This window comes from Clupea harengus, chromosome 7 (assembly GCF_900700415.2).
Source record: "Clupea harengus chromosome 7, Ch_v2.0.2, whole genome shotgun sequence".
NCBI lineage: Eukaryota > Metazoa > Chordata > Actinopteri > Clupeiformes > Clupeidae > Clupea > Clupea harengus.
The window spans coordinates 24,311,791-24,332,580 of NC_045158.1; the positions used below are offsets into that span (position 1 = coordinate 24,311,791).

Genomic DNA, 20,790 nt, shown 5'->3' on the forward strand with positions numbered 1-20,790 from the left:
TAACGATGTGTACCTGTAGAAAGAAAATAATGTGTTGGGCCTCCTCCATTAAATTTGTCACGCTTCGGTACTGTTACAAAGGTTTATTTTTTTGGCTGGTTTGTTTTTTTGCGGCATGTGAGTCAAAACAGAATATATACAGCGTTACCAAACGGCTATTTCACCGTAGGCATCGGTATTTCACAACACACCTGATTCATTCAGTGCACGATCGATACGGGGAATCAAAAGCTTCTCAAATTCCCAGAGTTTCTTGTCGACAAACAGCTGGTCTTTGGAGAGTTGTCCTTGCAGTGGCACCCTGACATGGATGATGCGGCATACATCGAACGGGACGTTAAAGACGAGTCCGAACTGCTTCAGCGTGAAGTGTACTGAAGTCTGCTCTACGCTCCGGGGGTTGATGAGCAGCTTAGTGGGGTTAAACACGTGCTTCCTGTCCGGCTCTCGGTAGACATGCTCCAGGATGTTCACACCAGGCACACTCCTCCACCGAGGCAGGCGAAATCGGCCGCTGTCATCGAACTTCGTTTTGGGGAAGATGTGGTTCTCGATCCTGAAGACGCCTGCGTTGGGATGCTGCTGCTGTAAAATGCCCATTACCTTCTCCAGGTTGGCATGCTTGTAAGGCATAATGATCTCATCAATGTCATTTAGCAGGAGGTACTTTGACTGGTACATGTATCTGTATATGCATTCGTTCAGAGTGGTCAGCTGTCCATAATAGTGAATGTCCCCATGGTGTAAGTCATACCTCCACCCAGTAGAGGGCGTTAGGAACTTGTCTATTGGCCAAGACACAACCTCCAGCATGCCCTCTTTCCTGTAGTACTTGAGAATTTTCTCAACGTCTGGTCCACAGCTGGTGTTGTAGATGACAACCCTCTGAACCCCTATAAGCTTGTACACCTCCATGGTTTGTGCAAATTGGAGGGCATTATTGTACTCCCCAAAAAGGTTAGATATGCATACAGTAAAGTTGTACCTAAACGATTCCTTGACATCCTGGTTTTGGATTGATAAAAATGTCAAACTGGCGTATAGGTTAGCTGTGATGCTGACATGTGTGGCTTGCTGTAACATTGGACTCAAACACAACACGTCTGAAGTCACAAAAGGAAAGCCGAAACCGATGCCGTAGCCAAAGCCGAAGCCAAAGCCATCTCTGTGCAAGTAAACTCTTGCCCGTAAAGATATGCACTGACCCAGAGCCCCATTAGCCTTAGCGTTAGCACATAGGACACAGTAGAGCGGCTGCAGCTCCTGCCTGCAGATGATGCTGATCACCCTGATGGCCCCGCCCAGTCTGTGGTCCTTAAAGGCAGACACCATGAGGTGCCTGGAGCCTGGGATGGGGGTGATGGTGTCCGGGGGTAGTTCAGGCTCAGCTGAAGGTTGTTTGCTGCTCATGAGGTTCTCTAGGGTTATCGTGTGCTCCCACTTCAGCATCAGGAGGACGGTCAAGGCACCGATGCCAACCAGCAGCGCCAGCTTCCTCTCTATCATGTTTGTTCAGTCCGCTGGGATACAGCATATACAATCTGCACAGCCAAAGAGAGACACAAAATTACTCAATAACACTTTCATGTACACACACAGACACGTGGAAAAGTTCATTTTTCTTTTTCTTCCTTTCTAATATTCTGAGATGCTGGATTTTTGATTTCCATGAGCTTTGAGCCGTAATCATCAACAATAAAACAAAAAAGGCTTGAAACATGCCACTTCATGTGTAATGATTCTAGAATACATGAAGGTGTCATTTTTTAATTTAAATATGGAAAAAAATGAACTTTTCCACGATATTCAATTTTTTTTTGATGCACTTGTACATTGTTTTCTAAGAGTTTGAATGTGGAGCATGTGTAATCTAATAAAATGTGGTTGGGTTAGGTTTTCAAGGTTGCAACCTTTCAAGGCTTCTTGGCATGAGATTTACGAAGACTGATCAAACATTTTGACTTGAGATTAATTTATTTGGATGCTAGGCTAAGACAGGGGTCTAGCTGTTGTTGAGTGAGGTTGTGCCATAAAGCATTACGTGTCTTACACAGTTGATTGGAATCATGTCAGATTTGGCAGTTTTTCTCTGCTTTTTTGTGTTGTTTCAACGCAAACAAAATAAATAAACATGTGAATACCAAAGCATTTGTAATTGCAATAATTTTCTGGGAGAAGTGGTGCATTATCTGACAGAAGTGCGGGGCTGCCAATATTTGTGTCCATGACTGTATATGGCTACAGTTGGAGATGCTTGTTGTTCAGATCGGCACCGCTGAATCTAGGGGATGTTCCACGTGCTTCATGCTGCACTTTACTGGAATAAAGACAGATTGCTGGATCAGAGACATGACAAACACCCTTTTTTACAGGTGTCATAAGAAAACTGCTTAATGACAGCCAGCTCTCCATGTGGCTGGGGAGCAGTGCCTGCAGGTGTTGGGGGGGGGGCAGCACCTGCAGGTGTTGGGGTGGGGGGGTTGTGTGGCACCTAAAGTTCCATTGAATGATTATGCATAGCAGGAGTGAGAAAGAGAGCCTGACTATGCCCAGGAGTACACTGAACATCATGAGTGCACATTTATGCTGACAGAGATAATTTCGAAAACACTGTTCATGACTTAAGGATATATTAATCAAGTGCCTTATATTAATAATTACCTTTTATGAATCATGTGCTTATGTAAGCAGGAACATGACTTTTCTGAGTTTCTGTGTGTGTGTAACTTAGATTATTAGGGGCCACTTAAGGGGCTTTTATACTCGGTTTTAACGTAGAAACGTACGCACGTAAGATACATAAGCGCTGTTTTAAGCCCCTTGCGCAGTTACATAAGACGTAAGTGCGTCCGCCAAAATGTGTAACTATCCAACAAAATCCTCCTAGGTCTCACGTACCCCGCAAGACTGTGATTGGCTGCTAACCGCATCCTTTCAGGAGTCTCACATTTCCGGTTTTCATAGCATAGTATCGCCATTTTTAAAGGCCAAGGCAAGACTACAATATTTTTGAATCATGAATAACCTGCAGACCGTCTCACAAGCCTCTTCTTGATGATTATGAACATACACAACAGAAGAGGTCCGAAGATATGAGCATCTTTACAAACCCTCTTTAAACACTTATAAGGACCTCAAATGACCGCGAATTCATGGACAGAATACTATCCCATTCTCACAGGAGAAATTACCTGAACAGCAATCTGAGCATATTTGTCAAACGCGATAAAAGATAGGCTACTGCTCTGAAATATTCCTATTCCATACTGAATATTCTGTTTATATCAAAGGTTTGTTTTGACATACCGTGATATTTCAGATGATAGTTATGTGATAGGCTGTACCACTATGTTGACATTTAAAAACCGTTGACTGCGATTGTTTGGTGTTAAAAACCGTTGACTGCATTGTTTGGAGAGAACGCGCTAATTCACCGAACAAATACTTTCATATTCATTTTCCACCACTTGTTAGCCATGTCATCCATTCATATTGATGTGAATCAATCAATTGCACCCCTGAGGCAAGCGATAGAATGGAGCCTGGTCTGCTCATATACAAAAGTTAACATTAACGTGAAGTGGAGTTCATTTGCGGCCAACACCATTGTATTACAAGCACTGACATTCACTCATGATGAGAAGGTACACATGGCTATTATCTCGCCTTCTATATTTCATCTTTGAATAATGTAACTTATAAACACAGCGTTTTAAAGCGCTGTGGCCGTCATTAAAATATGTATCAATAAACGAACTTCTGCATCATATGATCTGCCTTTTTTCGCCACTGGTACTGGTACTTTCATATTCATTTTTCGCCACTTGTTAGTCATGTCATCCATTCATATTGATGTGAATCAATACATTTCACCCCTGAGGCAAGCGATAGAATGGAGCCTGGTCTGCTCATATACAAAAGTTAACATTAACGTGAAGTGGAGTTAATTTGCGGCCAACACCATTGTATTACAAGCACTGACATTCACTCATGATGAGAATGTACACATGGCGATTATCTCGCCTTCTATCTTTCATCTTTGAATAATGTAACTTATAAACACGGCGTTTTAAAGCGCTGTGGCCGTCATTAAAATATGTATCAATAAACGAACTTCTGCATCATGTGATCTGTCTTTTTTCGCCACTGGTACTGGTACTTTCATATTCATTTTTCGCCACTTGTTAGTCATGTCATCCATTCATATCGATGTGAATCAATCAATACTAATACAACTTTAACTGTGATGTGTTTTTGTTTCATTTCGCAACTTATTTACTGTATAATCCAAGATAGCAGGTGCCCGTTGGTAAATAGCCTATTTCACATTGTATTTGCTTAAAACACACAGATGTAGGCTACTGTCAAATCAGAAAGAAAATCAGCTGTCACTCGGCTATTACCTGACCAATAGCCTACCTTTCAAACTCGGTGATAGTCTTCACAATTAATTTGTCCTTCATTCTACCAAATATGATTAAACGGCATATGTTATTGCACACGTGAGGCAAGCTGAGCCCAGTCTGCTCATACAAAAGCTATCATTAACGTGAAGTGGAGTGAACTTGCGGCCAACACATTGTATTACAAATACTGACAACATAGCTACTCTCATGATGATAAGGTAGGCCTACACCTGGCGATATTCTCGCCTTTTATCTTTCACCTTTGAATAATGCAACTTATAAACACGTCGTTTTAAAGCGCTGTGCCCGTCCTTAAAAGATGTGTCAATAAACGAACTTCTGCATCATGTGATCTGTCTTTTTCGCCACTGGTACTGAATTGAATATAGATCACTTCGGCTCTGGAGCAGTAAACAAAAGTCTCCCCTGTAATCTCAGACTACGATTAGCAGGAAAGGTTAACAACAGGCTAATTAATAAAATACAATACTTAATAGACTAACAATCCAATATGTATTTGTTTGAGTGTTGTTTAGTGCAACGGGGTGTATGATCGTTATTGTCTATAAAGTAAGGCATTTTCAACAGAAAAATCTCCCGTTCATCGTGTCCATTCGCGTCATGGGGTAGGCAAAAAAACGTTACTCCACCTACTGTTCTGGCGTTGAATCGCTTTGCAACAAGCACAACCCTTGGGGAACCTTAAGGAACCATAAACCAAAACGAGTCCGCCGATGCAACTGCGCGGTCAGCCGCACCCGTAGTTACAGAGGTGTAAATCTACCTTTAGTCTGCATATGTGTAAGAGCATGTTTGGACCAAAGGAGATAAGAAGGGTCGAACTGACATTTTTACAAGACAGAAAGCATAGTAAGATATCCTCGGACGTCAGAGACCCACCACGTGGTTATCCCTTTTGACAAATAGTTTTGGCGTCAGAGAATGCTAACTTCTATCTATATAAACCTTGTGCGATGTGTTTAATATTGCTTCTCTCTCGTCTGCTGCGGTCTGGAGTTCTCTCTCTGAGAGAGGGCCCGTGCCTCTCTCTGACCTGCCGGAACGTGGGAGAGCCCGACGAGCTTGTTGTTGTTGTTTAATAAATATACTTATATGCAACTCTCCGGAGTCCTGAGGTAACTTGAGTGAATTTTCACCTAACTTTTACCTGCAGTCTGAAACTGCAGGTTATTTGTGTAGTGTGTACGTTTCAGAGGATTTTCCTAGATTTTACAATGTTCTAACTGCAACAAGAGAACCCTTCCCCTCTGAGGTGCTTTCTGCATATAGAAGCACCAGTGATGGTAACCATGGAAAGTTTTAGTAGATTACCTGTTCCTTATAACTGCAGAAAGACAGTTCTTAGAGGCCTGTGACCTTTAACCCTGTGTGTTTGTGTATCCTGCCCTTCTCACAGCAGCCCTATTTTATCTTATCTAGGATGACTGTAAAATGCTGCAACTACACCATCGCGAGTGTTTATGCTTAGTAATGAATAAAGTAATGGTGGTATTTATTGTAATAATATTATATTAATATATATTTTAATGTGATTTAAATACATCCCTTCAGTTACATACGTGTATGTGTGGTGTAACATAACTCTCTTCCTGTGGCAATCCTTCACTCTTTAAAAGGAGCTATATGTAAGAATTTTAGGTTAAAACCTAAAGATGTGCACTGACCCAAAGCCCCATCAGCCTTAGCATCAACATTAGCATTAGCCTTGGCAGTAGCATCAGCCTTAGAGTTAGCGTTAGCACATAGGACACAGTAGAGCGGCTGCAGCTCCTGCCTGCAGATGATGCTGATCACCCTGATGGCCCCGCCCAGTCTGTGGTCCTTAAAGGCAGATACCATGAGGTGCCTGGAGCCTGGGATGGGGGTGATGGTGTCCGGGGGTAGTTCAGGCTCAGCTGAAGGTCGTTTGCTGCTCATGAGGCTCACTAAGGTCATCACGTGGTCCCACCTCAACATCAGGAGGATGGTCAAGGCACCGATGCCAACCAGCAGCACCAGCTTCCTCTGCATCATGTTTGTTCAGTCCGCTGGGATACAGCATCTACAATCTGAACAGGATTAACACATCTTAATTTTGCTGAAATCCTGCTCACGTTCAGCTCATATTCATTGTTTTCTAAGAGTTTGAATGTGGAGTATGGGTAATCTAATATAATGTTGTTGGCGATATGCCTGATATACATTGGACAGTGTAATTTATTATTATTCGGTTTTCAAGGTTACAACCTCCCAAGGCTTCTTGGCGTGAGATTGACGCAGACTGATCAAACCTTTTGACTTGAGATTAATTTATTTGGATGCTAGGCTGAGACAGGACAGGTCGATAACTTTGAGCATCTGCAAAATCTTCCTCTTATGGATTTTCCGGTGACGCCATGCTGAAGACAGCAGCCTGAAAGTTGAGCTCCGTCCAACCAAATATTTAACAACCTAACTTTTATTGAAAACTCGGCAAAATACAGTGAATCCACGATGGCAACGTCTTCTAGAAGTAAATCTTCAAGCAAACAGGAGATAACAAAAGAGAAAAAGGAAAATTTGAGACAAAATCAACCTGCTAGCAATGATACTCCTAGCCCTAGCACAGAATCTAAAATACTAGCAGAGCTAGAGAAGCTAAGGTCAGAAAACCGAGAGGGGCATAACCAGACCAAGCTATCCCTTACGAAGCTGGAAACATCAATAGAAGAGCTGAAGGGTGAAATGACAAAACTTGAGAAAAGAACCACGGAGGCGGAAGATCGTATAAGTGCTGCTGAAGACAACGGGAGAAGGTATGATAGAGCTATACGTTATCTGCTACGCCGAGAGATGAACCTTTCAGCTAAATGCGAAGATTTGCAGAACAGGACAAGACGCAACAACCTGAGACTATACCGTGTACCAGAGGATAGTGAGGGAAAAGATGTGAAGACGTTTGCAAAGAAGTTGATTCAGTCAGTCTTCAAACCAATGCCTGATGTGAATCTGCAAATAGAGAGAGCCCACCGTTCTCTAACAACCAAACCTACAGACCCTGCTGCCGCTCCCAGGTCCCTCATCGTTAGATTCGTGGATTACTCCGTTAAAGACATGATTCTTCGACAAGCATGGAGCCAAAAAAAACTCATCTACAACAACGAACAAATATATTTCGATCACGACTATTCCCCTGAGTTGCAAAAGAAAAGAGCACAGGTGAGAGCGGTCATTAAACAACTAAAAGTGAAGAACATCAAGGCTAAATGCCTCTATCCAGCACAACTAAAAGTGACCATGGAGTCAGGTGAACAGACCTACCATACGATCACAGAGACTCTTCCGACCCTTTTGAAGTTGGATATCCATCCACGAGTCGACGAAAGGGCACAGATGGAAGACGAGATGTCTCGCTACAGGTGGAACAGCGTGGGTAAGAGACGAGAGGAAAAGGTGGGAATGCTACCAAAAGCAGATCTCAGGGCCTTCTTCAATGAAGCAGAGTGAAATCAACGCCGAGTTTTATTTTTATTTTTATATATTGGATATGCATAAAACCAACAATGTTAGGACAAGTACATTTTTCTTTTCTCAATGGATGGACGGACCTTAACGGAACTGTGCGTGAATACGCAAAATGAGCAGCAACCGCTCCACAAAATGGACGACAGCAGCGCAAACACTATGTGTGACCCCCACGGAGGAACGGTCACCATTCTCCGCCCAGCCTACATCGGGACCTGGTTTGTTTAGCTTAAAAGCCAAGTTCAGGCTTATTGCAAACCAGTTGGGTATGTGGAAGTTTATAGTTTTCATTTATCGCCTTAATAGGTATTATTTTCTTTTATGTTTGATTTTTTATTTTCACCTTGAGATTACTGACGGGCTGTTACTCTATGCAACTTGCTTTTTGGTTGGGTCTATGTTAAGGAAAACAACGAGTTGGTCATATAAGGATACTAACACATCATTTACACAATATGCAGGATATGAATAATTTGAATTGCATTAGTTATAATGTAAAGGGCTTGGGCAATCCAATCAAGAGAAAAAAGATATTGAGTCAATTTAAAAAATTACACTGTTCAATAGCAATGATCCAAGAGACCCACTTGTCAGAAATAGAACACCAAAAATTAAAAAGAGAATGGGTGGATCAGGTCTACAGTTCTTCTTTTGAGAGGGGGAGGAAAAGGGGAGTGGCCATTCTTTTAAATAAATCAGTATACTTTAATCATACACAGACAGTTAATGATAAAGAAGGTAGATATATTATGGTAAGAGGGACTATTGATGGTATTAAAATAACACTGCTGAATTTATATGCCCCAAACGAAGACTGTATTGACTTCTTTAAGAATATAGCGACGTTATTAGCAGATAAAGCAGATGGGATTGTATTAATAGGAGGGGATTTCAATTGCATCCTGAGACAAAATATGGATAGGCTTCCAGCAGAAACTGGTTCTGTATCTAGAAAGTCTTCTACTCTTCGGGCAATGATTTGTGAACTGGGCTTGGTGGATGTTTGGCGCCACTTGCATCCCAGGGAGAAGGACTTTACTTTCATGTCACGGGTGCATGGCAGTTACTCTAGACTGGACATGTTCCTGATGTCTGGATCAGATCTATACAGGGCCAGTGTTTGTAAAATAGAGCCGATCACTATATCAGATCATGCCCCCATTGAAGATAAATATAGGACCAATTAAACAATTCAAATACTGGAGACTCAATGTCTCATTGCTCAATGACGAATTAGTTAAGGAAGAAATACACAAAGATTTAATAAATTACTTTGACATAAATGATAACGGAACTGTCTCCCCCTCCATCTTATGGGAGGGGGCTAAAGCAGTGATGAGGGGAAGCATTATTGCTATTTCTTCCAGGCTGAAAAAGCAAAGGTTAGCTCAACAGGATACATTAGAGAGAGAAATTAAGAAACTGGAGACAGAGCATCAACAATCCAAGAAGCAGGAAGTACTGCAAACATTGAAAGAAACTAGGAAAAAACTGGATGATCTATTAACCTACCAAACAGAGGGAGCATTGCGATTCATAAATAGAAAATACTATGAAATGGGAAACAGAGCAAGCCGCTTACTGGCTTTCCAGCTGCGTAAAGCTCAATCCAGCAGGACAGTGCACAAAATAAAGGGCCCAGACAGTGACAAGATATTAACACAACCAAAAGATATTACAGAGGCCTTTGCTTCATACTATAGAAGGCTATATGAAGAGGAAGCAGACCCCCATAAAAATGAGAGGATGGAGTCATTTTTTAAATCAATTAAACTGGCAAAATTAACATCAGAAGAGGCAAACATGCTGTCTTTACCAATTACAGAAGAAGAAATCAGAGAAAATATCGTAAAACTTAAAAACAATAGATCCCCAGGTCTCGATGGTTTTTCAGGAGAATACTACAAAGCATATGTAAATGAGCTGACCCCAGTTTTATGCAAAGTTTATAACTACGCACTAACAAAGGAGGATCCGCCTGGGTCATGGTCAGAAGCAATAATAAGTGTCATCCATAAGGATAATAAAGACCCAACCCAATGTGCATCCTATCGTCCAATCAGCCTCTTATGCGTAGATCTTAAAATACTTACCTCAATTATAGCAAAGAGAATTCAAAACTACATACATAAACTTGTTAAACCAGATCAGACCGGTTTCATTAATAATCGCCAGGGCGTTGATAATGTCAGAAGAGCCCTGAACTTACAAGCAAGTGCAGCCAAAAGGGATACTCCTTCAATGCTTCTCAGCTTAGATGCTGAGAAGGCATTTGATAGGGTTGACTGGTTCTCCAGCAGACCCTCAGATATATGGGCTTCAATAATACATTTGTAAAGTGGATTGGTATATTTTATAAAAACCCTAGATCCAAAGTCAGAGTAAAACGGTCATTGCTCCAACTTCTTCCCCTTGGGGCGTGGTACCCGCCAGGGAGATTCTATGTCCCCTTCTCTATTCGCATTGAGCATTGAGCCTCTAGCAGAATTAATAAGAACCGATCCCCTCATACAATATCCGACGAAGGAATGATTCAACATAAACTAGCTTTATTCGCAGATGACATATTATTATTCTTAGAATGCCCCATGGTCTCTATTCCTGCACTTCTAAATAGCTTAAATGATTACAGTGCTGTGTCAGGATATAAGATCAATGCAAACAAATCTGAAGCCATGATGATAAGTGGTGAATGGCCTTCACAATTAGATGAGTTGGTCTCTTTCAGGAGATCTAAGCAGGGATTTAGATATGTGGGTGTTATTCTCACTCCAAAACCAACACAACTATATTCTGAAAACTATAGCAGACTGGTCAGAGAGATCAATCAAGATCTTACCAGATGGGATGTATTGCCCTTGTCACTTTTGGGTCGGATAGAGTCGGTGAGAATGAATATCCTACCGAGACTCCTTTTCCTGTTTCAATCTCTGCCTATTCTAGTTCCACAATCCACATTTAAGCTGCTTGAAAAACTTATATCTAAATTCATATGGCAAAACAGGAGGCCCAGAATCCGTCTGAAAATATTGATGACAAGCAAAGAGAAAGGAGGACTGGGTCTACCTAATCTAAAAAATGTATTACTGGGCAGCCCAGCTTAGAGCAATAGTGGCGTGGATGGTCAAGGATGAGGAGACTGGGTGGGTATCTATTGAACAGAACTCTTTATCAGGGATATCAATATCTACTCTTCCATTTCTAAGTAAGCAGTCTCAGAAAAAAATCAAAATAGATAACATATGGGTCAAAAACACACTAAAGGTCTGGAACAATGTCCAAAAGCAACTAAAGGGATCTGTAGCCTTGTCAAGGGCAATGCCCATACTAGGAAACATAGAGTTTCTCCCATCTCTGGTTGATAATACCTACAGAAGATGGGCTGAGAAGGGACTAAAAATTATGAATCAATTATTTGATGGAAATACTTTAAAATCTTTTTCACAACTCCAAGACAAATTTGACTTGCCCTCAAGTGACCTATATAGATATCTACAGATACGACACTACATTACAAAGCACACAGACTGGGATAGTATTAAAAGACACCCTATTAATATTGAGATCCACTTACCACGTACCACCATACTTAGTTTTCAGCAAACTGTGTTAACCAAACACCAAGTGTCTCATATGTATAAAAGGTTGATGATAGACACATCAGATAACACTTTACACATTAAAGGACAATGGGAAATGGAACTTAACACAACTATAGATGATGATACATGGGAAGATATTTGTACTGCGTGTCACAATGGGGTTGGTAGTCAGATGTGGAAAGAATTTGACTGGAAGGTGAAGATAAGATTCTTTAGGACTCCTCTGAAAGTATCAATGTTTAAAAATAATGCCACTGACAAATGTTGGAGAAATTGTGGTATGGTTGGGGACCATACCCACATATTCTGGGATTGTCCCGTGATACAGACATACTGGAAAGGCATCAAGGAAGAGTTGGAAAAAATCTTTGGGACTGATATTCCCCTGGACCCTTTGTTCTTTTTACTGGAAAAAACACAGGAAGAATTGTTTACTAAGGACCAGTGCTATATGTTTTGTTGATGATTGCTAAAAACATTATCACTATTAACTGGATGAAGCCTAGCCCTCCTACAATAGCTCAATGGATACAAAAAGTCAGACAGGTCAATACAATGGAAAATATGACTGCTATCCTTCAGCTAAAAGTACCTATATTCGTACGAAGGTGGACACCTGTCATTCTCTACCTGAATTAAGAATATCAATCTGCCTAACGTGTGATGTATCTCTGTAAAATGACCCTACTGTATGTATCCAATGTATGTGATGACTAAAAGCCCAACCGTAAGGTGACTGTTTTTGTTTTGTTTTGTTTTGTTTTGTTTGGTGTGTCTTTTTATTTTATGATTGATGTTGTACCGCAAAAAAATGCCTGTAATGATCATCATGGGCAATAAAGTTAAAAAAAAAAATCTTCCTCTTATAGCTAGCGAAGGGGTCTAGATATTGTTACGTGAGGTGGTGCCATAAAGCATTACGAAGCTCTTGCTAAAAGTCTCTCACCCTGTACCCCAAAGTTACATATCAATCAATCAATCAATCAATCAATCAATCAAACTTTATTTGTAAGGTGCATTTCATACCAGGAGGTAACACAATGCGCTTCACAGAAGGAAAATGGGGGGGCGGTGTTACAAACACTTGTAAAGGGACACAGATTTTCTAGAGATAAATAAACAGGAAATTACGTACTAACCACACTGGCACCGTAAAGGACTGCTCTGTGCGGTTTTCGTCAAACTAAGAGACAGCTGCTGGGGCGGGGCGGGGGGGGGGGGGGTTTACAAACACTTGTTAAGACACACAGATTTTCCAGAGGTAAGTAAACAGATAAGTGTTGCAGTGAGTGATAAGCAAGATAAAAGAGGTATGTCTTAAGTGCATGTTTAAAGGTTTCAGCCATTCTTAGGTATTCTGGCAGAGCATTCCAAAGGCTGGGGGCATAGAAACTAAAAGCTGCTTTTCCATGTCTCTTTGTCCTGGCTTTTGGAACTGTTAGGAGTTCAGTGCCAGAGGACCTCAGGGATCTACTGAGTGTGTACCTTGAGAGCATGTCTGTTATATATTCAGGTGCATGAATATGGAGTGATTTATATAGTAAGATAATCTTGAAATCTATTCTGAAACTAACAGGTAACCAATGCAGTGATTTTAATACTGGTGTGATGTGGGCTCTCCGTCTTGTTTTAGTGAGGACTCGTGCTGCTGCATTCTGTATTGTTTGTAGTTGACTAATGGCTTTTTTTGGTAGACCAGACAAAAGCGAGTTACAGTAGTCTAGCCTGCTCGTGTTAAACGCCTGCATCATTCTTTCAGTGTCAGCCTGAGAGAGAAACGATTAAACCTTAGCAATGTTTCTTAAGTGATAAAAAGATGTTTTAATTATATTTTTGATATGGGTTTCAAAATTGAGATCTGAGTCAAATATGACAGCTAAGTTTCTGGCCTGGTGCTTGGTGTTAAGTGCTAGTGTCTTTAAATGTGCAGATAGTTTCTCTCTCTCAGCTTTTTCACCAATGACTAATACCTCTGTTTTATCTTGGTTGAGCTGGAGAAAGTTTTGTGACATCCATACATTTATATCAGAAATGGAATTTACCAAGCAATCAATAGAGCTGTAGTTGTTGAGTGTTACAGAAATATAGAGCTGGGTGTCATCTGCATAGCTATGATAGTTGATGTTGTGCCTCCTAATGACACTACCAAGGGGTAACATGTATAGACTGAAAAGTAAGGGCCCTAAAATGGATCCTTGAGGGACCCCACAGGTCATGTAGACGGCTTCAGTTGCGACACTACTTTGCTCAGCATTTCTATATCAGCCAGTGCAAAAAAGCTCATACTGTTACAGCATGGTGGAAGGGGATCAAAAAACAAGACATTTGGAATTTCATAAGCAATACTCATCCTAATGTTCGTTATCTTATCTCTGAAGCATGCTGCAAATTCCTCAAATTTGGAGGTGGAAAAGAGACTATCATCTACTTTGGGTGCAGGCTGTCGAATGTTGAAAAGAGCATCCTAGAATTGTTAGAATTTATAGATATGAAATTCGAGAAATGATCCTTCATACTATGTTATGTTATGAAGTTCATAGCATTTCTTATTGCTTTATTAAAGACTGAAAGATAATCCTTAAAAATATCAAGGTGGACCTCAGACCTTCTGCAAGATCTCTTAAGTTGAATAATTTCTTCATTTCTCCATGGAGCTTTTTGTTTGGCTAAAACCTTTTTTTGTTTCAATGCTGCTACATAGTCAAGTGCTGTCCTTCATTTTGTATTGAGAGTAGTTACTAGATCATTAACACATGATGGCCCCGCCTCTGGGGTTTTTGTACTAGTTATGTTCATCATTACTTTGAAATTCTCAGCTGCTGAAGAGTTAAGATAGCGTTTCTTAATAAAACATTCAGCACTATTTTTAACTTTAAGTACCAGTGCTGTAAAGAAAATACAAAAGTGGTCGGAAAGGGATTGCGCAATCTGAGATGAGGCACAGCTTGTCTCTGCCTCACCGTCTCGCTGTCTCCTGTCTCTTTGACCAGGACATGCGCAAATTCTGACTGACACACATCTTTCATAGTTGTCTTTTGTGGATGGCTGTTCATCTGTCCTAAGTGAATACATTTTTTTAAATGGTATGTTTTGTTGAGTTTTTATTACTTATTATTTATTATAGCTTGTATATATAATTTTGAGCATTTTGTTTTGCAAGCAAAAAATGAAGCTTCCCTGACTGGTCCCCCCCTTGGTCTGTTGCATTCCACGGTAAAGACTGAAACTAATACTGAAACTAATAAAAACTAAACTCAAACTAAGCATTTTCAAAAAAAATTAAATAAACTAAAATTAGCAAACCCGCTTTAAAAACGAATTAAAACTGAAATTGAAAACAAAAAGTCAAAACGAAATAAATTTAAAAATAAAAACTAGTAAAAAATGCAAAACTATAATAACCTTGGTCCGGCCACGCCCGTTGCCCACTGGATCTGTGTAAATAATATATTTATTTTCCCTCCCTCAAGCTCCTACCCTTCCACGTCAGGACAGAGACGGCAAGTTCACTTTAAAATGTACAGACATCAGAAAAAAAGACTTGCAGCGTAACAAAAACCTGCGTGTAATTTCGTCGTATAACAGTATGAGTGGAGTTCATTTCAGAGTTAATCATGACTTTATGGTTACACAGTGCTTCTCTCGACTCCCAAAGCTCTTTGCATACCTGATGAGGGAACTCACCTCAGAGACGACAAAGAAATGTCCTTTCCTGGATCGGAGGGTGTTGTAATCTCCCAGTTCCCTAATGCCTAAAGGCCATACCATACCAAAGCCAAACCAGATGATTCTTTCCAGTGCAAAAGGTTTTGAGACAATAAGAGAGCACGTAACATGAAAGCAGAGCGGAACTGCATGGAGGGGGTGTAACTAACCTTTAGACTTTAAAAATTAATAATTATCTCGCTACAATACAGGTATTCAGCCATCACTTCCACCTTTGTGTCCCTCTGCCCAGAGACGACATTATAGATTAAAATGAATAAGTTAACAGCATCTCCTCCTTTATGTGTGTACATATGAACTAATAAGTTAACAGGGGCCGGGCACATTAGTTAACATAACAGTAAATATGCCAGTTAGCCAGAACAGCTCAGATGCCAGTCAGCTCATTTTCATCTGTAGTCCCCAGCCAGATGTTACAACAGGTAAAATAATAAAATACAAACAAACAAACAAACAAACAAAAACACAAACCACAATGGATTTCACGTGTAATTACAGTAGTAGGAGAATCAGAGACAAGTCATAGGCAGACTGGTACAGTGATGCCTCCAGACAACTTAAGCTGATTTAAACAAAATGAGACAAACATTTCAATTCAATATTATTTATATAGCATCAAAACAATAAAATCGTCTCAAGGTGCTTCACAGAGCCCTGGGCTTGTACCCCCTTAGAGCAAGCACAATGGCGACAGGGGCAAAAGGAAAAACTCCCTGTTAATCAGGAAAGGCCTGAAGCAGAACCGCAGCACATAAGGTGACCACAGAGTGTAGCTTTATCAGTGACATTCAATTTATACTGCACATACTGGAAAGGACATTAACAGAGTTAAGTAGTAGTTAAGCATTTAACACCTCTTATCTCCTCAATAATGAGCTTTGTCATTCAACCTGGTTGCTGTCTTCTCACCAATCAGAATAGAAAATAGTGGCTGTCTAACGTGAGCTAATAAACTGAATTTCAACCAGAGAGTGTGTAGTTAGTCAGAGATCATTGTTGTGGTAAGCAATGGATGTCCACTTGGATTTGTTGTTGCAAAACGATTTTGTTAGGTTGCCATTTGAGCAACAGCTAGAGATTGACTGCTTGGTTAACTGCTGCCAGAAATCTGTGGGTTACCACAGGGTTTGCAGATGTATCTAATTTGGTCAGAGCAATTGATAAGACACGATATATCACAGTCCCACTTTACATTTAGTCTTAAATTAAGGCTATTCGGCAAAGTAAGGATTGGCCGATCAAGCAGTTGCCATAAGCGTCCAAAAGCACTGTAGCCAGGTAAAAACCACGAGATAATGAAGAGGCTAATACAGTGTGGTGTTGCACATGGGAGGGCAAGAAGTGGCATTTGGTGGGCATGAAGATTCTGCTCTTGGGGTAATTTCATTGAGTTTGTAAATGCCAGATAGTCATAGAGGGTTTTGCCTTATTAAAAAAGAGGAGAATGCTACTGTTGTAGAAGTAAGTTGGGCAGGAGCTGTATATGTGTGTGTTTTAATACCAATCATCAAATGTTTGACAAACATTTTGAGATTTTTACTTCGACTACTGTGTTATGAGGAGATTTGCGTTGCTTGCGTTGTAGGCCTACTTACAGTGCCTGAAGGCAGCCCATTTGTCCAATCATATATAGTTTTGATAGCCTCAATCCAACACAGCATACAATGAATGCAAGACATTTGTCACCTGGATTATTTCATTCTTAGTTTGATCTTTGAAACACATTTTTCATTGTTTTATAATAAGTGATGATTTGATTGGGACAATGAAACTGACAGTATTATAAACACCTAATTATTGTGGTGCAAAGTGATTAGACTTTTTGTATCACTGTAGCAAAAGTGTAGCACTGTAATGCTTAACGTTGTGTACCTGTAAAATGAAAATAATGTGTTGGGCCTCCTCAATTAAATTGGTCACGCTTCGCTACTGTTACAAAGTTTTTTTTTTTTTTAGGCTTGTTTGTTTTTTTGCGGCATGTGAAGCAAAATAGAATAAATGCAGCGTTACCAAACGGCTATGTCACCGTAGGAAGCATCGGTATTTCACAATACACCTGATTCATTCAGTGCGCGATCGATACTGGGAATCAAAAGTTCCTCAAATTCCCAGAGTTTTTTATCGACAAACAGCTGGTCTTTGGAGAGTTTTCCTTGCAGTGGCACCCCTGACATGGATGATGCGGCATACATCGAACGGGACGTTAAAGACGAGTCCGAACTGCTTCAGCGTGGTGTGTACTGAAGTCTGCTCCACGCTCCGGGGTTGATGAGCAGCTTGGTGGGGTTAAACACGTGCTTCCTGTCAGGCTCTCGGTAGACATGCTCCAGGATGTTCACACCAGGCACACTCCTCCACCGAGCCAGACGAAATCGGCCGCTGTCATCGAACTGCGTTTTGGGGAAGATGTGGTTCTTGATCTTGAAGACCCCTGCGTTGGGATGCTGCTCCTGTAAAGTGCCCATTAACTTCTCCAGGTTGGCATGCTTGTAAGGCATAATGATCTCATCAATGTCATTCAGCAGGAGGTACTTTGACTGGTACATGTATCTGTACATGCATTCGTTCAGAGTGGTCAGCTGTCCATAATAATGAATGTCCCCATGGTGTAAGTCATATTTCCACCCAGTAGAGGGCGTTAGGAACTTGTCTATTGGCCAAGGCACAACCTCCAGAATGCCCTCTTTCCTGTAGTACTTGAGAATTTTCTCAACGTCTGGGCCACAGCTGGTGTTGTAGATGACAACCCTCTGAACCCCTATAAGCTTGTACATCTCCATGGTTTGTGCAAATTGGAGGGCATTATTGTACTCCCCAAAAAGGTTAGATATGCATACAGTAAAGCTGTACCTAAACGATTCCTTGACCTCCTGGTTTTGGATTGATAAAAATGTCAAATTGTGGATGACGTATGGGTTAGCTGTTATGCTGACATGTGTGGCTTGCTGTAACATTAGACTCATGCAAAACACGTCTGAAGTCACAAAAGGAAAGCCGAAGTCATCGCTGTGCAGGTGAACTTTTGCCTGGAAAGATGCGCACTGACCCATCACCCCATCACCCTTAGCATCAACATCAGCGTTAGCGTTAGCACATAGGACACAGTAGAGCGGCTGCAGCTCCTGCCTGCAGATGATGCTGATCACCCTGATGGCCCCGCCCAGTCTGTGGTCCTTAAAGGCCGACACCATGAGGTGCCTGGAGCCTGGGATGGGGGTGATGGTGTCCGGGGGCAGTTCAGGCTCAGCTGAAGGTCGTTTGCTGCTCATGAGGTTCACTAAGGTCATCACGTGCTCCCACCTCAGCATCAGGAGGACGGTCAAGGCACCGATGCCAACCAGCAGCGCCAGCTTCCTCTGCATCATGTTGTTCAGTCCGCTTGGATACAGCATCTACAATCTGAACAGGATTAACACATTTTAATTTTGCTGAAATACTGCTCACGTTCAGCCCATACTCATTGTTTTCTAAGAGTTTGAATGTGAAGTATGTGAAATCTAATAAAACATGTTTGACGATATGCTTAATATACATTGGACAGTGACATTTATTACAAGATAGCTGAGTTCGGTTTTCAAGGTTGCAACCTTCCAAGGCTTCTTGGCGTGAGATTGACGAAGACTGATCAAACTTTTTGACTTTTGAATTTATTTGGATGTCAGGCTGAGATAGGACAGGTCTTACGATATGACGCAATATCTGGGTGAAAAGTAAATTCCCTTCCAGCCAGCCGCGATCCACACCGCAGAGAAAGGGAACTAACACTGAAAACATTACTACTCGATCCTCGCAGGCAGAGAAACAAAACCACACCCTGAGAAAGCTCACTCGACAAGAGAGGGGTGTGTGTGTGTGTGTGTGTGTGTGAGATCTGCACGGAGCGCGAGGGGAGAGGGTGAGACAGTGTCCCTGCTGATTATGACCATCAAATAATCAGACACGTTAAATGAAAGGTTAAAAAGTCTTGGTTGCACTTGCTTTTAATACTTATATACTTGGTTGCACTTGCTTTTAATACTTATTTACTTGGTTGCATTTCTTGTTGATACACACATACAGTGATAGAATATAAATTGAATATACAGTACTTGGTTGTGATTATGGTTGCCACTGAATTTTGACTGTTGTTTTGTAATGCTTGCTGACATATACTGATATACATAAACACGGTAAGAGATGCTATGCCTCACGAGTGCTTAGGAGAAGTTTAAACGAGGGTAAGGGATAAGTTTAGACTAACTGCCACTAGCTGTGTAATTTGATTAGCCCATTGTAACCTCTGCCTGGGCATACCCAGATTACCAGTTTAGATGGGGGGGGGGGGGCAAATGTATAGCAACGGGTCTTGAGGTGCAAAACCGTTTTAGAGTGTTTGGCCGCTTCCTCTTCTCACTTCTTCTTCTGCTCTTTCTGCTGCTACTGCTTCTCCTTTCTTTGAGTGTGATGCTCCTCTCTTCCCCTTCACTCTTATTCTTTCATTCTGTCTGTCTCTCCTTCACCATTTCTCTCACCCATTCATCTCAGGTTATGTTATTTTTTATCTCATGCATTCAGGTTTATTTGATAATTTAAGGGAATTCGGTCTAATTGGCATTCAACCTATGTATGAACTTGCTAATTTTAACAGTTGTACTTCATTTTGGTTGTATAGTACATTCAGTTTGACTGACACTTGAAACATTTAAGCTTACATTTATTGTATTCATATAATAGAATGTCCAGCCACGCCCCCATTCAGAGATCAGTTTCCCACTGGATCTATGCAAATAATATACTTCTTGTCCCTCCCATCAAGCTCCTCCCCCTTCCACGCCAGAACAGAGACGCCAAGTTGACTTTGAAAAATACAGACATCGAAAAAAGATTTGCAGCGTAAAAGAAACTGCACTGAAAAAGGCTGACATGAAAAAACAAAGAAAAGATTTTAAAGGAGTCATCATATCCACACATTTTTATGGTTCCTTGGGGTCTTAATGAAATGCCTGTAACATATTTTGGTCAAAAAATAACAAGGATCCGTTTATCAGGCAATCTTCTCGTTCAGCAGTCATGGGCTATTTATTGAGTTATGGGTTTCACTCCCTCATCTTCATTTCAGATAAAACAGTAAAAACAGTATTTAGGAGTGCCATCCACCGTAGCTTCATCACATTTATGTACCCGTAGATTACGTGGCAAATATTTGCAAATGGGTTCAGGGATCAAAATCGATCTCAAAATACAGGCTATTTGGAGTTGAGATATTGGTACACTTCAAAGGTCTTTGCCTCATACATTCAGGTATGAACATTTCAGGAAAGGATTCCTAATAAGGCCAGACAGAGATATTTATAATTCTAATTGTGACCTGGTTATCGAGACCTTTTGTTTGAACATCCCCTTAAAAAAGTGTGCATTTTCAATGGTATCACAGTATGAGTAGAGTTCAGTTCAGACTTAATCATGAGTTCATGGTTACACAGTGCTTCTCTCGACTCCTGAAGCTCTTTGCGTGCATGATGAGGGAACTCACCTCAGAGACGGCAAAGAAATCTCCTTTCCTGGCTCGGAGG

The 20,790-nt window shown here is 41.0% G+C and overlaps 1 protein-coding gene, 1 long non-coding RNA gene and 1 pseudogene across 2 annotated transcripts in view; 1 reads left to right on the top strand and 2 right to left on the bottom strand.

Moving 5' to 3' along the window:
* LOC116221132 overlaps positions 1–20,790 on the top strand; it is an 85,200-nt gene that overhangs the window by 55,920 nt on the left and 8,490 nt on the right. The gene's annotated exons all lie outside the window — the stretch shown is intronic.
* Positions 145–1,489, bottom strand: LOC116220947 (annotated as a pseudogene).
* On the bottom strand, positions 1,497–15,865 carry LOC116221133. Its single transcript, XR_004164037.2, has 3 exons — positions 15,197–15,865; positions 6,376–6,475; positions 1,497–1,541 (listed from the first exon to the last, which is right to left on the bottom strand). It is a non-coding gene; the product is annotated as an uncharacterized LOC116221133 (long non-coding RNA).